General features: G+C 36.3%; 1 pseudogene; it reads right to left on the bottom strand.

The window, feature by feature from the left end:
- Positions 1-252: 252 nt before the first annotated feature.
- LOC103705380 lies at positions 253-15214 on the bottom strand (annotated as a pseudogene).
- Positions 15215-16823: the final 1609 nt, after the last annotated feature.

The following is a 16823-nucleotide window of genomic DNA, read 5'->3' as shown; positions in this document are numbered from 1 at the left end:
GATTTACAGGAAAAAAAGTTAAATATTGACCCATGCAAACATGATAAAAACACCCTTGATGAAATCTGAAACATTGCTTAGATGATTTGCTGACAATTGTACATGATTTAACAAAATTTTAAACGCAAGGCTTAAGGCAAGCAGCTAGCAGACAAACTCCAAGTTTCCGTACCATGGTACCAATTTAAATGTTCATGCCAAAATCAATTGTCACACAAGGTATATATATATATATATATATATATATATATATATATATATAAGTTGATTTAGATAATTGATTTATTTCTCAGCAGCAAACAAATCGATTCCAGTGCAGCTACCAGCATCTCTACCCAGTTATGTACCACAACATCCTCACACAAACCACCCACAAGCCCTAAGGTGTATCCAAAAAACCCCACCTTAATAACAAAAGAACATGCATGCATATTCCCGTTGCTTCTGTTGACCCACTACAAATGGGGTAACCAGATATATATCCAGTCATAAAATACACAGAATCACACCAGCAACTGCAATGGATGAAAATTTTGACGGCGGCTCAGAAGCGATACAGAGGTGTTGAGCTGAGGTCTTACTTTACAAAACCTAGGAAGCCTAGAATTACACCTTCCACAATAAATACTCATCAGTTCATCAGTTCAATCCCCTTGTAGACAATAAAGCTGGCGTATATTTCCAGAAGCTGCAAAATAGATTAAAAAGTTGGCACAGTCAAACTTCTACCTGTTTCTATCTGAAAAAAAGCAGCAGTCCACATGAGCATTAGTGTCTCCAGAACATATATGGTATCATCTGACGCTACAGATAAATTAGTAATAAGATGAAAAAGGCATTGCAAGAAAAAATAGTTATGCTACTTCCACTTCAATGTTAAATTTAGTTATCATTCAGATACAAAACTTGCAATCAGTCACTCTTAACTGATTACAACAGAAAATGAAACATTATAACACCAGATAACAAGTCACATATTTTTCATTGCATCAGAATATGCTATATAATTATACCTATTTTTCTAATTCAAGTATTATGACCAACACTACTTGGTGTTCTCACATCCAAATAATTCAAAACTCTGTAGCAATAAGGGAACATAGAAAAAATTCTTGGGTAAATGCAATATTCTAAATCTGGGGGCTAAAGCCCCTGATCCTTCACTATTGGTGTATTTTGATAAAATATATAAACGGAACAACCATGTTAACCCAACAACAGAGCAGAGTTACGGAATAAGATTGCTGACGAGAATACCAAACTGAAACCAACAGACAAGAAACAAGTTATGATGCAAAATGTTTTCAGGACCATAAAACAACTGCAATTAGAACCATCGTGAAGGAAAAACTGATAATCATACTGCAGAACCTAATTGGCAAATACAAATAGCAGCATACTGCACTATCATATTAACAGGGAAAGTTCTGTTTACAGTTGCAGAACACATTCTGAATTCAAGAATCCCACCTTTACCTATAAACATGAAAAATCCTGAGCATGTGGTCCCAAAGAGTAAACAATGAAAAAATGCCAACTTAAATTTTTAGGAATTGTATGTCCATCTACACCAGTATAAACATAGCCTATTCCATGTCTTTCTTTTGGGAAACCAAAGGTGTTTGCAGTAGATAGTTTTTTACTGTCACAAATATATCGAAATTCAAGTGCTATACATGCACATATGTACACACACACACACATATGCACAGACACACAAGGTGGTTGTCTATGGCATTACAGGCATCATCAGTTCTGCGGATCTTTTAGCTATGAAATTCGTGATCATGAGTGAACCACCATCTCATATTGGAACATGAGATATTATGGGACATGCATATTGTTAACAGAAATTTTTTTGGTTAAAAATAATAAAATACATGAGGATATTGGTTATATAAAGATAAATATTCCATTGTCAAAATATTTTTTTTTTCATAATGACTAACTGATGTTCTAGACATGTGATATTGATACAGAGGGGTGGGGGATTGTTAAATAGAAACTAAGCATCTAAGAATTACCATATAACCAGTCTTTAAAATGTACATGCAATGCCATTGCTAAGTCTCGTTTCCGATTTGCATCAAGTTGCACATCCCTGAGAGCTTGTTGGATATCACTCAGAACCGAATGCTGAAATTTAATTATATTACATGTAAATAAGTTAGAAGAAAATACAATAGCTTGCATGTAAAAGAAGAAAAAAAAAGCCAAATACCAGCACTGGAATTGTTAACAAAAACCAACATACATGTTGATTTAGACAGAAATTGACTAATTAAAATGTGACACCAGAGTTAAAATTTATTAAATAAAGAGAGAACCTACGCATAAGAGTAGTGCATGCAAACTATGCGGTATTAATATTCTAGCATACTTCTTACCTTTCTCTTTTGGGACTCTGAGTAAATTTCAGGCAATCGAAACGGGATGTATTTTGTGGGCTGTGGGGATTCAGCTCCCAAACACTTCGGAATCTGGACAGAAGATAGAAGATTAAGTCACCAGATTTCACATTTGAGCAGAATGGCAAATATTCAAGAGACATCTGCGGACAGCAGATCAAGTGAGGGTTCTTATTTCGGGCAACAGTTATACATCCCATTATGACGACTGAAAAAAAAAAATAAATTAATGGTATCAGGAATATTGGGAGTTGACAAGTCAAAAAAGTTGCGGCGGAATAACTGAGGCCTGATAAAATAAGAAGTTAAAAAAGAAAGATGTCCAAGAATTCAAAAAAATGTCATAATGGAAATATATATAGTAAGGTTCGTCATCTTGGTACCGGACCCCATACCAGTGCCACACTAGCACAGTGTCGGTACGGTACAGTATGCAGTTTTTTTGGTATACCGAGTGTTGGTATACCACCGGTACCGGTATCGAACCGGTACGGTACGCCCGGTACGATATACCATGATATATATATATGTAGACACATATACACATATACATACATACATACGTATACATACGTATGTACACATACGTACATACGTATCAACACTGTCTACATGGATCAGCCTAGTAAAGTTGAGGCATACCAAAAAAATAGTGAATTGATCAGGATCAAGGCATGTTGCAGACTCAGCTTGGACATCAGAAACCCCAGCAGGGTGAGATAATGAATCATGAGGATCAACCATTCCAAGCACCAATGGTTCATCCCATTTGTTGACAGTTAAATCCACACCAACTTGAGCAATGTGCTCCTCCAACTGAGAATAATAGGTATTGAATGGTGCCACCTGTTGGACAAAGCGGGCAGAAATTCAATGTTGCACGAAAAACTAAAGATGTATATGCACAACTATTTTTGAATAATTTGAATTAGTACTGGTAACGTCAACATTTTTATTTCTTATGTCAAGAAATAGATTAGTTTTGCATGTGCTGGTGCTTCTTAGTGCTCATCATAGTCCGGATATTTTGGAACACTGTCAGGACACATGATGTTACCAGAAAATTCTGACAAGAAGTTGTCTACATCCTATTGCACAGGTTGCAGGGGTTCCAGAATAGCCTATTGATTATTTACAAAATAGATTATTTCGGGGTTGATAGTTGGTGTTCAGATTTCACTGATAGATTCCCAACAGTGATCATAACCAGGATAGTTTCTTTGTCAAATTTCTTTTCACAATAGGGAGGCAGAGCATGTTCACAGATCAAGTATTAGCATATTTAGAATCCTAACAGATTGAGGATATGAGAGATGGAGTCTCTTGAACAATTCTGAAGTCGAATGAGGTAAAGAGAGAATATCATCTAAGAAAAAAATATTGTACTCTAGGCTGCAAAGAATCAACTGTCATCAGTAGATGGTGACATCATTGCAAAATTATATATGGATTATGTTCCTCTTAAGAGGAGAAAGTATATACTCCTCTCGATTCCAAAATCAATAACAAAACATCCAAATTGAAGATTCACAAAGTTACTCGCGATCTATATTGCTAGAAATGCCTAGAAACCAACAATCCTATATTTTGGTAATATCTAACCTATATATCAAGTATGTGCAAAAATGAACGGCTAAAATGATATAAGGCCATGTTTGCTATGATCTAAGCATAAAATCTATTAATTTTCAATCTCTACATATTTTAACAAGTTCTAGAGTATAATCATTAAGATGGATTCTCAATTTAAATACTCTCATGTATTAGCAAACTAGCTCAATAAAAACCGTCCATTTTTGTGTCAGAGGTAGAGAGACCACAAAAATATGTAATTTTTGATTGCTAGATGTTTTCAGTAGTATAGATCATGGTTTCAAAAACCATCGGAACTAGATGGTAAGACCAGTACGTACAGTTCTAGAGAAAAATTGGCATCGGCATGGTTGCTCGAATACTAAAACAGCTATGCCGATACATACCTGTCATATTGGTTCACACTGGTGCATACTGATGGTAACTGATGGTAATGTACCGACTATATCGTTTTTCATTCTTTTGGAAGCTATCAGTTTTGGTAGTACTATAGATACCAATACCATGCCATTCCATCAGAAGAACGACATGGATTCAATATCAATATTTAAAACCTTGGTATAGATCATGATCAATAGTGTAAAACGTCAATTTGGATGTGCCATCATTGATTTTGGAGTCAAGATGAATGGATATCCTCTTCTCTCAAGAGGAGCAAAGTCCATCTATATATATATATTCTTTAGTGACATCAATCAAGCCCTACCAAAAAACAGTCAAAAATATACGAAAGACTTCATCCTAATTCCTAAGGGTTTTGAAGAATATGTTTCAAATTTAACAGCATTTTTCAGATTCCTTTCAAGCCTTTTTCCACAATCTGATGGTTATAAGACATATTGTTGGCATGACTAAAATAAAAGTTTAAGGTCAAGAAAATAATTCTTAAGATAGGGTGGGGGGATATACTTAACATGGTTATGGGTCTTTTGCCAAAGTAGAAGGATTTAATTTCTTTCTTTTACTAATGGAGGTATTAAATATAGCTTGAAGGACCTTGGACAAGTGGCTATTAGGACTTGTTGGCTGCTGGATTCAAGGCAAGGTGTTCAATTGTGTGGAGCCCCCTGCTACATATTCTATTGCATGGAGCCACCTGCTACATGACTAGAAGATATATTTCTGACTAACAGAATTCATGATCAACTAAAAAACATAATTAACAAGCCCTTTCTCCTAACTGTCCAGGTCTCTTCTTCGAGAGTCCTTTTTAATCATTCATTCCAATTATGGTCTAGTCACAACTAACTTTTCCAAATTATCACACATCTTTCATCCACATTATTATTTTTCCGTCTTCTTCTGTGACCCTCCAAAAGGATCTGAGTCCCTCTCCTTGTGATGAACCACCAGATTCTGTTTATATTCCTGATCATCTTGGTGAATTCTCACTTCATAGTTAGTACTTAATTGATGCAACTCCAAAACTTCCTAGAGACTCACGTTCCTCAACCTATCCTCAATGAATTCTACAATACATGCACCAAAACACCAATCTCTACCACGATTAACCTGCATTATTGGACTCCATCATTCATGCATCCATGCAAGCAAGCACTCATGTACGTACGTATGTATAATAAACAGGCAGACAAAAAACGAAGAAGGCACCAGCATGAATAACAAATTGCTTACTTGTAATTTATGATTATCCCCAACAATAAGAGGTCGCTGATTTACCCCCAGGAAAAACACACATTCACGGACAATTAGCAATACAAATGCATTTTGCAGCTGTAATAACTTGTACCCTTTCACAATGCTCCACTCTTACAGCCTGAAAAAATGCAAGAACCATAAGTATGACTTCAGAATGGCAAACTAGAAGTGTAAATGAATGAGTTATTTATTATTAACAGAAAGAGCATATAGAACATGTATGCATACACAGATGAGAGACAAATGTAGAAACAAAGCAATCTTGATTGACAATATGCAAGCGCTGACTATAGATTTCTTTACATAACTGGTAGCAGCAACAAAAAGATAATATATCATATTGCTCTACAACATATTATGATTACTTCTTTATTTCTTACATAGGAAACCAACAAGCGAAAAAAATATATCCAAAAGTGGATTAACAATGCGCTCAAATGATTATCAAAGTTCATCCCATACAGATGTTAACTGAGAAAGTAGAAAAGAAGCTGGCTGGATGGAAAACAAGCTTTCTCTCATTGGGAGGGAGGCTGCAGTCAGTTATGTACTCTCATTTATTCCAGTGTACTTCATCTCTGCATTTCTGTTACCAAATTGGGTAAGGAAGAGAATTGATGCGCCGAAAAGAAGCATCCTCTGGAAAGGGAATGGAGTCAAAAGGGGCCAGCATCTAGCTTATTGGAGGATGGTTGATAGGCTGAAAGAAGAAGAGGGGCTGGGGTGAATGATCTGAAATTGTTCGATGAAGCTCTGATGTCTAAGTAGTGGTGACGCCTACATCAAGAACGAAGCTTACCCTGGAAACTTTTCGTCACGCTTATTTATTATAAAAGGAGGAGATTGGATAGTTCCTCTTTGTACATTAGAAAAATACATGATCTATCTGGAAAAATGTTCTGAGAACAGAAAAGAATTTTTTAAGGAATAAAAGGTAAAGGTGAGAATTGGAGAAGACACTCTGCCCTGGAAGGATCGTTGGATAGGGAAGGGAAACTCATATTGAATCAGATGTTTCCTAGATTGTTTCAGCTTGCAGAGAATCAGAATAGTTTGGCGGCTGATTATGTGACAGAGGTTAGTGGAGCAGCTTCTGTTTAGCCTATGTTTAGACATCTATTAACAGAGGAGGATCAAGAAGAAGTTACTGAGTTGGCCCAGTTGCTTCATCAGGTGAATATATCAAATGAATGAGATCAGGTTGATGCAGAAATGGAACAAGAATCCAGGAAAACTAACAAGACAGTGTGCAGAATTACTTTAAAAACATGTAGAAATTGTGTAAATTGATGTGTTTACACAACTCAAAACTGATAAACATGTGACAATAACGTACAGAATTATCCAACATATTTACAGAAATTGTTCAAATTGATGAATTTCATAAAAAAAACAAAATGAAGAAACTTCTACAAAATTTTACCAAATAATAGTAATGATAAATCACCCAAAGTTACCAAACATACCTTACCAATAGCACCAAGAATGATGGTTGCATCAGAACATCCATAAACAGTAGCATACCTCAACGGTGCTAGAATGTATATCACCGAGTCATGGCAGTTTAAAACCTGCAAATGACAACTAATTGTGATGGCCAAAACCAAATCAGGCTTCAAAGAAGTAAATTAAAATTTTCAGCATATGTACGGCATATAAGAATATGTCGGAACAAATGCTTTAGGACATTTATAGCATTTGTTGAGGAAACAAAGAAAATTTTCCAGCAGACATGTTAGTGTATCTACATATGGCATGAAAATGGTTTATAATTTGTTTCCTATTCATGCCATTTTCAAATAATTATTGGATATCGTTCAAACTAACTGAAAATCCAGAAATGATGGAAGCAATCTATCATATCGTAACTTAAGGTAAACCATAGGTAACTCTATTGTCCAATAGTGTAACCTGAAAATAGCTTGGAAATTGGTTTCAGGATATATTTTTTTTGTGTAAGTTGTCCTAGTTCACATCAAATTTTCAGTGAATCCACAGATTCCCATCAGTGTAAGGCACTGGAGCCTATAAAATCCTCTTTCACACTCAGTTTTATTTTTAATTAAAGAAAATAAAAAAGTTTAATTCTTAGGCAAACTTTAATGTCCTCTCTACATGGATCCAAGCAAGCTCTGATAGATTCTGAAGATCATTCGTCATCAACCTGATGGTTTCTGGGGAGCTGCAAACAACCTTTCGAAGGCTCTGATAGATTTTGAATGTCAATCAACCTTCAATAGTAAGGTATAGCTACTAGTTATCTCAAACTCCTTCTAGCTCTTGTTTATAATTTAACATGCTTTCTTTTCATTCAAGCAATAAGAATATAAAGTTCTAGAATCTGTTTGTCCCATTCAAATTCAAGTTGAGGGCTTAAAGGATCATGTCGGTACCCGAGCATTATAGTTAGAACCATACCTGTCACTCGTTAGCATGTAATCGACAATCCTACACCAGCAACTTAACTTTATCATAAGTTCGCATTCATGACAGTGCTCCCAAATCAGGTGCACAAGTTTCTGTATAGATGTAGTCCAATGTTGCACCAATCTACCTTACTCCTAGAAACAGTCTGTGCAATAGTATGATCCTTCATTTTCTCTTCTTTTCTTTGTTACAAGGTAACAAGGTTGGCGGTGGCAATCTGGTATGTGATCAAATTTATTTATAATTCTAAAAAATAAAGGAACCAGTTTTGTTTTCAAAAACAATACCTCATCAACTTGGACCACCCAAAATTCAAAATTTTTAAATTGAATCCATTCGATGATGGTCCATAAAGAAATAATGATCACCAAATGCAAAATGAATTCAAAAAGTGGAAACTTGAAGACTTCTATGAGGTTAACTATCATAGCCATTAGGAACATTTCACTTAAAATCTTTGTGCATGTGTCCAGGAACTAAAAATCTTTTTGAAGTCCTCTTAGTCACAACACAAACAAAACCAAGGAAACACAGCGTGCATGACTTTCATCTCTCCAGAAACCTCCATCATGCTCAAGTCAACCGTGTCAAATGCTTTTCATAGGTCATGTTTACCAAAAGCTCCTAGAATTTGATTCCATTATTTACAGAGCAAAGCATATGTCTCCTCTAAAAAACACTTTAGTGATGTAAAATGACCACGTAAAATCATTTCAGCAAATATATGAGTTGCTATTAAAGAACATCTTTAAAGATTAAGGTCAAAAGTACAAAAAACTCCCCAGTCCATCCTTCTTGGGAATAAGTGCAATAAAGGCAAACTTCCTTCCCTTGTTCTGATGTCAAGTTCATAAGAATTCTTGGAATCCAGACAAAAAAAATGAGATCCAGCACACTGGTATGGAGGGGAAAAAAAAGGTTTTTTCCCTTTTTCCAAGCTCAGAGGCTTTCTGATTAACCCCACAAAGAAAAACAACTTTTTGTTTTCCATCTTGCAACCCTCACTACCACTAGATTCCCCTGGATGACTGGTACATTCAGTCTAGTAAGGTGTCAACTATCCTTTCTCCCACTTACTGGATACTCTCTAAAGGTTGCTTCCACTTCCCGATACATAATGGAGTCTTTTAAGATGTAGAGAGTGATTTGAGCACCTTCATCATGTCACTGTACTGTAAAACATTGATCCCTAAAGAACTCTGTTCTTGTAATATCTGGTAAACTCCCTCATAAGCATCATGACTTAGCTTTCAGACTCCAGATAACATGATGGTAGCTTCTTTTTCTCCTGAAAAGTCACAAGTTCTTTAAAGTGTGCTTTCTCTTCATTCTCTTGGGAGAGGGGGAATTATGATTATTTATTTGCATATTTCTGTTATATTTGGGAAAGATAAATTCCACTGCATCATTTACTTCAAGCACAGTTCATATTGTTTGTGAATCTTATGTTCTTATAAAAAGAAATGCAGAATGATTCATGAAGTAGGTGAGCGCCCAAAAAATTGTTCAGGAAGGGCCATTATGTTAAGTCAGTCCTCCCAAACCATTGATAGAAGAATTCATAGGCTTTGACATTACATCAGTTAGTTTCAGCCTACAAATTCAAATATGTTGGCTTCCAAAGTTATGGATTCCTGGGAATTTTTCAAACACCTACACAACTGTGCTAACAGAGATGACTATTACAACATCAACAGCCAATTGGAGTTGAAATTATATTCCATTGATTGAAAATACAAAGGCAAAGAGGGTGGAAATGGAAGAAGAGAAGGAAATGAAGAAGGGGCAAAGGAAAACGAGGGAGCAGTGTGGGAGTCAAGCTTTTCCTTGACATAGTAAGTTGTGATCAGGCAATGAAAATTTGGTTTCTAGAAGGTAGTAATGAAACCCAATATTGGGTCTTAAAACCTGGTTTGACATCTTATCAAACAATATGAACTAAAACTTACTAAAATCAGGTTCTGTATAATCTTATTTTCTAAGAGTTGATTAAAAAACAGCTTGTCAAATAGACATTATAAAGTGCTTATGGGTTACAATCAAAATTTTCTAGACATGGCAAAATCTAAACTGATGATCATCCAACTAAGCAATGAACAAGTGCACACTACAGAAAAAACAAAAGATCAATATGCAAATATGTTGACAAAAGAATTGGTGATGTAGCACTACCTTTACAGAATGTCCTTTAATATCACATTCCTGCTTAACCACAGAAGCTTTTGAGATACCCTCTACAAAAGTTTGACTTCTAGAATATGCAGGACTGTTTTTCACAGAGACCACAGTCGGTGAGCTGCTGCTTTGTACCCTTACAGAGGCATCAAACATAGGCACATCCAGATCTGAGAAATTTTGTGGACCATTTTCTTTTGCTGATACCCTCTCAGCATTATGCTCTAATGAAACAGTTATGTGCTGCAAAACCCAGTCATGAACATGGGCAGCAGGGACAGCTACAGCGGGCATCACTGGATCTGAATTTGCAAAAAAGAGAGCTGCTTCCTTCAATGGAATTCCATCAGAGAACTGAATAAGGAACCCAAGGTGCTCAAACCTTTCCAATGGTATCACCTACAAACAAGCCAAAATTACACTTCTATCGTCTCCAAATGGTTGACCTAAGACAAGCATCAGGCTCTGATATAATGTTACTGAAGATCCATAATATGCAATGAGAACATTGGCTTGATAAGTAAATAAATACACATTTATGTATTTTAAATAAATAAGTAAATTATGGACAATAATGAAAAAAGGAACTAACTTTTAGATCATTATTGCATTTTAAACAAAGCATTATATACTGATCCAAAAATTTGGTGCAAAAAAGTGAACTAGCAGCGCGCAATAAAGTAGCAATGACTCTACATAAATTTCAAAACAAAAGCAAAGCAAGCTTAAACATAAACGTCTCTCTACTTCTCACATGTCCCTTATCTGTGATGCTTGGGATGCATCATAAACCTGCCCACAACCTGCTTAGTGCATCACAGATGCATGGTGCAACATGAACATAAATATAATCTCAATCAACAGCGTCATATAAACATAAAAATTGCACCAGTTTAACAATTCAGAATTTTAAAACGGGGGAGGGGTTATCTATGGCTGTAATTTTTGGACTGAAACTGTAAACTCCAGGCTTGTTCCCTCAATATTCCTTATCATTTCTTGTATCCTTCAAGGTTTTAGAAACTGCCCTATAGGTCCATACCGGTCATTGGATGATGCAGTATTACTGCAGTACATACCATACAGACACTCTGCCCAGTTTAGTAGTATGCAAAAAAAAAAGAAAAAAAAAAGTGTCAAGACAAGTTGAAGCTCAGTAGTGAGCAGTATGAGGTCGATTCATGGCTGGCTCGGGCTAGGAATCAATCTCAAAAGAGGGGGAGGGGGGGGTTGTGTTTGATACACAAGTATGCTTGGTATTTCGATCCTTGTTATCCATCTGGGACAAAAGATTCACCTCTACTTGATAGATGCTTCAATCTGTTGCAGGTATTTCTGCAAAATCTGAAAGTAATTCCGATTTCACAACCTATTTTACGATCTGTATTGGGAAAAACTCAGAACAGAATTTCTCAGTATATCAGGTCCAATGTTGGCCCACATGACTTAACTAAACTAAACAATAAGTACACTTCTAACATATCCCCATCATGAGAAAATAGAAAGAACAAAATTCAAAACATGTTTTATATGCTTTTATTCTTAAAACATAATAATTTCAGTAGAGATAGAATGAAAAAAAATTAGCAGTATATCCTAGTGGAACAACCAGAGACTCATCACCCTCGCCTTCAACAGACTCTGCCAACAGAGTAAGTATGTTGGCCATATGCTTCTGTAAATATGATAACTGATGGGCTTCTTCATCTGCTTGTGAAGGCATAGAACGACGGACTATTACTTCGTACAAGCTGCAATGGAGAAGGCACAGAATTACAACAAAGGGAGTAAATTCTTAGCAAAATTATATATCTTACAGGAATCTATTATAAGAGCTGTAATAATTGAACACAAGCAATTGATGATATCCAGAGCTGAGGTAACATGATGACTGAATTTAACAATTTAAATGCAAGGTTTCCTTCTGACAACTTTCAACGTTCTTCATAAGTTTGCCGATATAAGAATTAAGCCCCGTTTGGGAGAACTGTTGGCAGTAGAGCTTTTGGAAGTAGAACATTTGGAAGTAGAGCTTTCTGAAGTAGAGCTTTTATAAAAAAATTGTTTGTTGTTTGGTAACTACATTTCTAAGGTGTTGTGTCACTTTAACATATATTTGGTAGACAAACTAACAAAGTACTTTTGGTATAACAAGATGATCATAAAAGACGTTGCATAGTATTATACAACAGAGCATAATAAAATATAATATGTATTAAAACATAAATATATGATATAGTGTAATATAATATAATATAATATTATTATAATATAATATTACTATAATATAGTAATATAATATTGTATACTATAGCATAATAATTTATTATACTATTAAATTATTTAATATAACATATAAATGTATTATGATATAATGTAATATAATATTTATATTTATAGTATAATACAATAATAAAGATATAAAATATTATAACTATTAGCGTAAATTAATTTTTCATAATATAACAAATTTTCTAGCTATGTAATAAAATTGATTAAGCAATTATTAAAGAGACATTTTGTGTAATTGTTATATTTTATCACGAGTATATTGGTTAAGAAAACAGCTTCCCGATCGGGCCTAAAAGTGATTTTTCGGAAAGCTCCAAAATAGAACTTCTCCCAAAAAACTGTTTTTAGCCTTCTGGAAAAGCTAAAACAGCTTTTCGAAATTTTTACCAAATACCCCTATTTCATCTAAAAGTGATTTTGGAGGGCCAGAAATTGCTTTTTGGCCCTGCACTTTCTGGCACTCCAAAAGCTCCCCCAAACGGACCTTAATTTCTAAACTCATCATCTGAAATGCTCCATTCATTATGTTGATCTTAAGAAAGCACACGCTCAAGGGAACTCCAGGCTTTGGGGGGTTATAATCAATCAAATGCAGAAGTTCAGATACTTGCAGCAATAAACTACAGGATCCCAAAAATACCTACTTGCAGGTAGTATATGATCACTAAAAGGAAGAAGGTCATTTAACTCATCAGGTGCAATTGCAAAAGAAATTTTCATCATGATTATTTAAGAAGATCAGCAAATGATGATTCATTCCTACAGATCAATCTTTAATCGTATTATCATAAGAAACTCCAAGAAAACGAAAAAGGGTTTCATGTGAGACATTTATGGTCTAGACTTATTCTTCAGTTACTTTCAATTCTTTGTCATTACTGTATTGATTTAATATGATTGTACCAGCAATTTTTATTAGAAAATGCCTATGGCAATTCAAAGCATCAAATCTTCTTCAGTTGCAAATTTGCTTCAACATTCTATTACCAACTTTGAAAGTGAAAGAAAAAAGAACAAACCAAAAAAAGGGGTGAAGTCCAGAAAGCGAAAATAGTTGATAATAAACAAGTTCCCTATTTCATCAAATAAATGATGCTGAATCATTTATTTAAGAGCTCGATATAAAGGACCTCGCACTCTTAACATGAATGAGGGTGGAAACAATGTTGACAGCAGCAAACAAGAAACACGTCTCAAGATTTATATCATTGGAATCTTCCATCAAAACTCATCACCCACAAGAACTAGTCAACAAGAATTGTATCTTAAGAGATACTGTTCATAAAGGTTTTATATTACATTTATGCCATAAATGGATGTTGAATCATATAGGAATTAAATTCCTCCCCTTTTTGGCAAGATACTTAACAAGACTGTTGATTGGCTTGCCCCAAATTTTTGATATACAATTTCACACTTCCAACAGTTATCTAGTGTACAAGATGAAATCTTATGGACTCAAATATACCATAGATGACTGGATGTAGCACCATGGGCGTCATTCACATCCCCGAAAAAAAGAAGGGGATGAAGCTGATGGCATTAGCTCCATAAGTAAAAATAACTAACTAAATAAATAAACAACCATTTGTATAATTCATCATCAGTTCGCACTGATTTTCTCATCTTGCTGAATGTCCAATAGAAAACAAAGACAATTTAATCCGAACTTTTCTGCCCTAACTAAATTCCTTCTTCCAAATGTTTTATTTTCCTGTAACAATGACTGTTTTAGATTGCATGTAGATCAATTTCTGCGAGCAACAGTTTTAGATTATGAAACGGTAATCGGAGCTGTATACCGCCCAACTTCTAACGTACCATCAAACACTTGTGGTGTAGAACTTATTGAATTAACTTTCTCCCCCGGTCTGCACTAGAAATCATCAATTCCATCATTTTATATTTCAAAAACACGAAATCAAGAGCAGCTACACGACATCAAAAGCAGCTTGTTTGGATCGAATGTTGGAGATTCGAAAAAGAGAGATACGAACGGAAAGAATCCCCTACCTGAAGCGGCGAGAGGGCGGATAGGTATCCATCGAAAGCCGAGGTGGAGGGCCAAACATCAGCGACGGCAGCCGAGTCCTTGTGCGCCCGAGGAACGAGGCGCTTATACGACTGGATATAGAGGAAGAGAACGAGGTCGTGGACGTCCGCGGTGCCAGCGGAGCCGGAATCGGAGGGGAGGACGGCGGCAAGGGTGTCGAGGACGAGAAAGGCAATGTCAGGCGAGATCTGGAGGGTGTCAGCGATGGTCGGGGCGTCCACGCGGTTGGGGGAGGGGATGGATCGCTGGAGGAGCTTGTTCTTGATGGAGGCTAGGGTTAGGGTTCCATCGGAGAAGATGAGCTTGGAGATGGGGAGGAGGCCGTGCTCGAAGAGCTCGCGGCGAGGGCGGAGGAGCGAGGAGGGCGCCGCGGCGGGGTCCTTCTCGGCGGCGCCGGTGGTGTCAGAGGCGGAGGTGGAGGAATCGATCCGGTCTTCGGTCATATCGTCTTCTTCTTCCTCCTCCTTCTTGATTTCCCCTTCGAGACGGATCTTGAGCGACACCGCGCGGAGGTTTCGGGGAATTGGGATGGTGGAGGCGTTCGTATCACTCGCGGGTACTGGATTTTTTTTGACACGTCGCAGCTCCCCGACAGGAAATTTGGTTTCGGGCGCGTTTTTTTCTGCGTACCGACGGAGTGGACTGTGCTATGGCGAGCCGCCACGTCATTGGATCTATATTTCTTTAGTTGGACCTTGGAGTGTCAAAATCCCCAGTTCTTATCTACTAATTTCGCACTTCAATCTTTTTTAGCTAGCATTATCCTGAGTAATCTATGATCAACTGGGGAGTGTAGTACCTATTAAGAAAAGAGAAACATTTATAACCAATCAGGTTTAATAGAGTGTGTGCTAAATGCATCTATTTAATATCAATTATTACTAATGCAAATGTATTTTTTTAGACCATTATGAGCTTGCTATTTTTAAGAGATTGCATGCTGACTCTAGGCCGAGTGTATCCCCATTTAGATTTTTGAAGTTTGACTCACCATGACGAAGTATTCACAACAAATTGTGTCTAGTATTCTTCTATTTTAAATTGACCATGACATTTGCTTATGGTAGAGGCTCTTATTATTATTGATATTCTTTTTACTTGTCTTTGCATGTATTTGTGGGGTTTGATTTCATTATCAATTATCAAAATCTTCTATACTAAATTCTTGATTTCAATCGGTTTCACCAGCAATCGGTGGAACCTTTTATACGGGTTTTTTCTATTTTAATGAAGGCATCGAGCATAATAAACATGTGACGAGTAACTAGCGATGGCAAGAAATAGATATGAGTTTTCCTAAGCGCTTCATTCAAGCAATATATCATGCCATGCTCAATTTGGCAAAAAGCACTCGTGGAGTAGATTAGGTATTTATCAAGGGTGGTGCAGAGCTGGGGAACGTCGTACGGTCGGACTTACTGCAGTTGGGGCAGAGCTGCGGGCAGCTTGGGAGGGTATATCCTACGCGAGGCGGGCTCCTAGTGCCGAGTGGGTGTACCTCGAGGGGGACTCATCGATGGTGATCAATTGGATCCCGGGTACGGATAAATATGGAGATGGTCATCCTCTTATTCGTGAGACTCACAAGCTGGTTATGGAGTTGGATGAGTTTCAAGCGGCACATGTGTTCCGAAAGGCGAACAAGGCAGCAAACTGGGTCGCCTCCTTTGTTGCACGACATTCCGGAGAGATATTTTGGACGTCCGTATTAGATTTACTGCTCTCATTGTTCTTTTTTACTTTCTTCTGAGTTAGCAGGATGTACTTACGTTAGAGCTATATAAATTGCCGTTTTCACCCAAAAAAAAAAAAAGATGGTGCAAATATTGATATAACAAAATTTATACCTTAATTTAAAAAAATGAAATATGAAAAATCTATAGTGAAATTTTATCTTTAAGTATTATGTACTGACCATGGAATAGTCCTTTGGTCATTATATGGAAACACATTATCCAAGACTCGTTACGATTAGTGAACTATAGAATGATACATCTTTAAATTTGACTTCAAATATTTCATACAATGGCCGTTCAAAGATTATGTGTAAGAAAACACAAAATTCAAGTCTCCGTATAATCAATGCAAACGTAAAGGGCTTATCATTAAATTTTATTTTCTATATTTTTATGCAGCGAACATGAAATGATATCATTCTAAATATACAAAAACATAGAAGCTTGGCTTTATTATACTCAATCAGTTACAAAGGTTTT

This window comes from Phoenix dactylifera, chromosome 1, assembly GCF_009389715.1.
Source record: "Phoenix dactylifera cultivar Barhee BC4 chromosome 1, palm_55x_up_171113_PBpolish2nd_filt_p, whole genome shotgun sequence".
NCBI lineage: Eukaryota > Viridiplantae > Streptophyta > Magnoliopsida > Arecales > Arecaceae > Phoenix > Phoenix dactylifera.
Note: the sequence above shows the minus strand (reverse complement) of the source record. Positions and strands in the feature narration are given on the sequence as shown.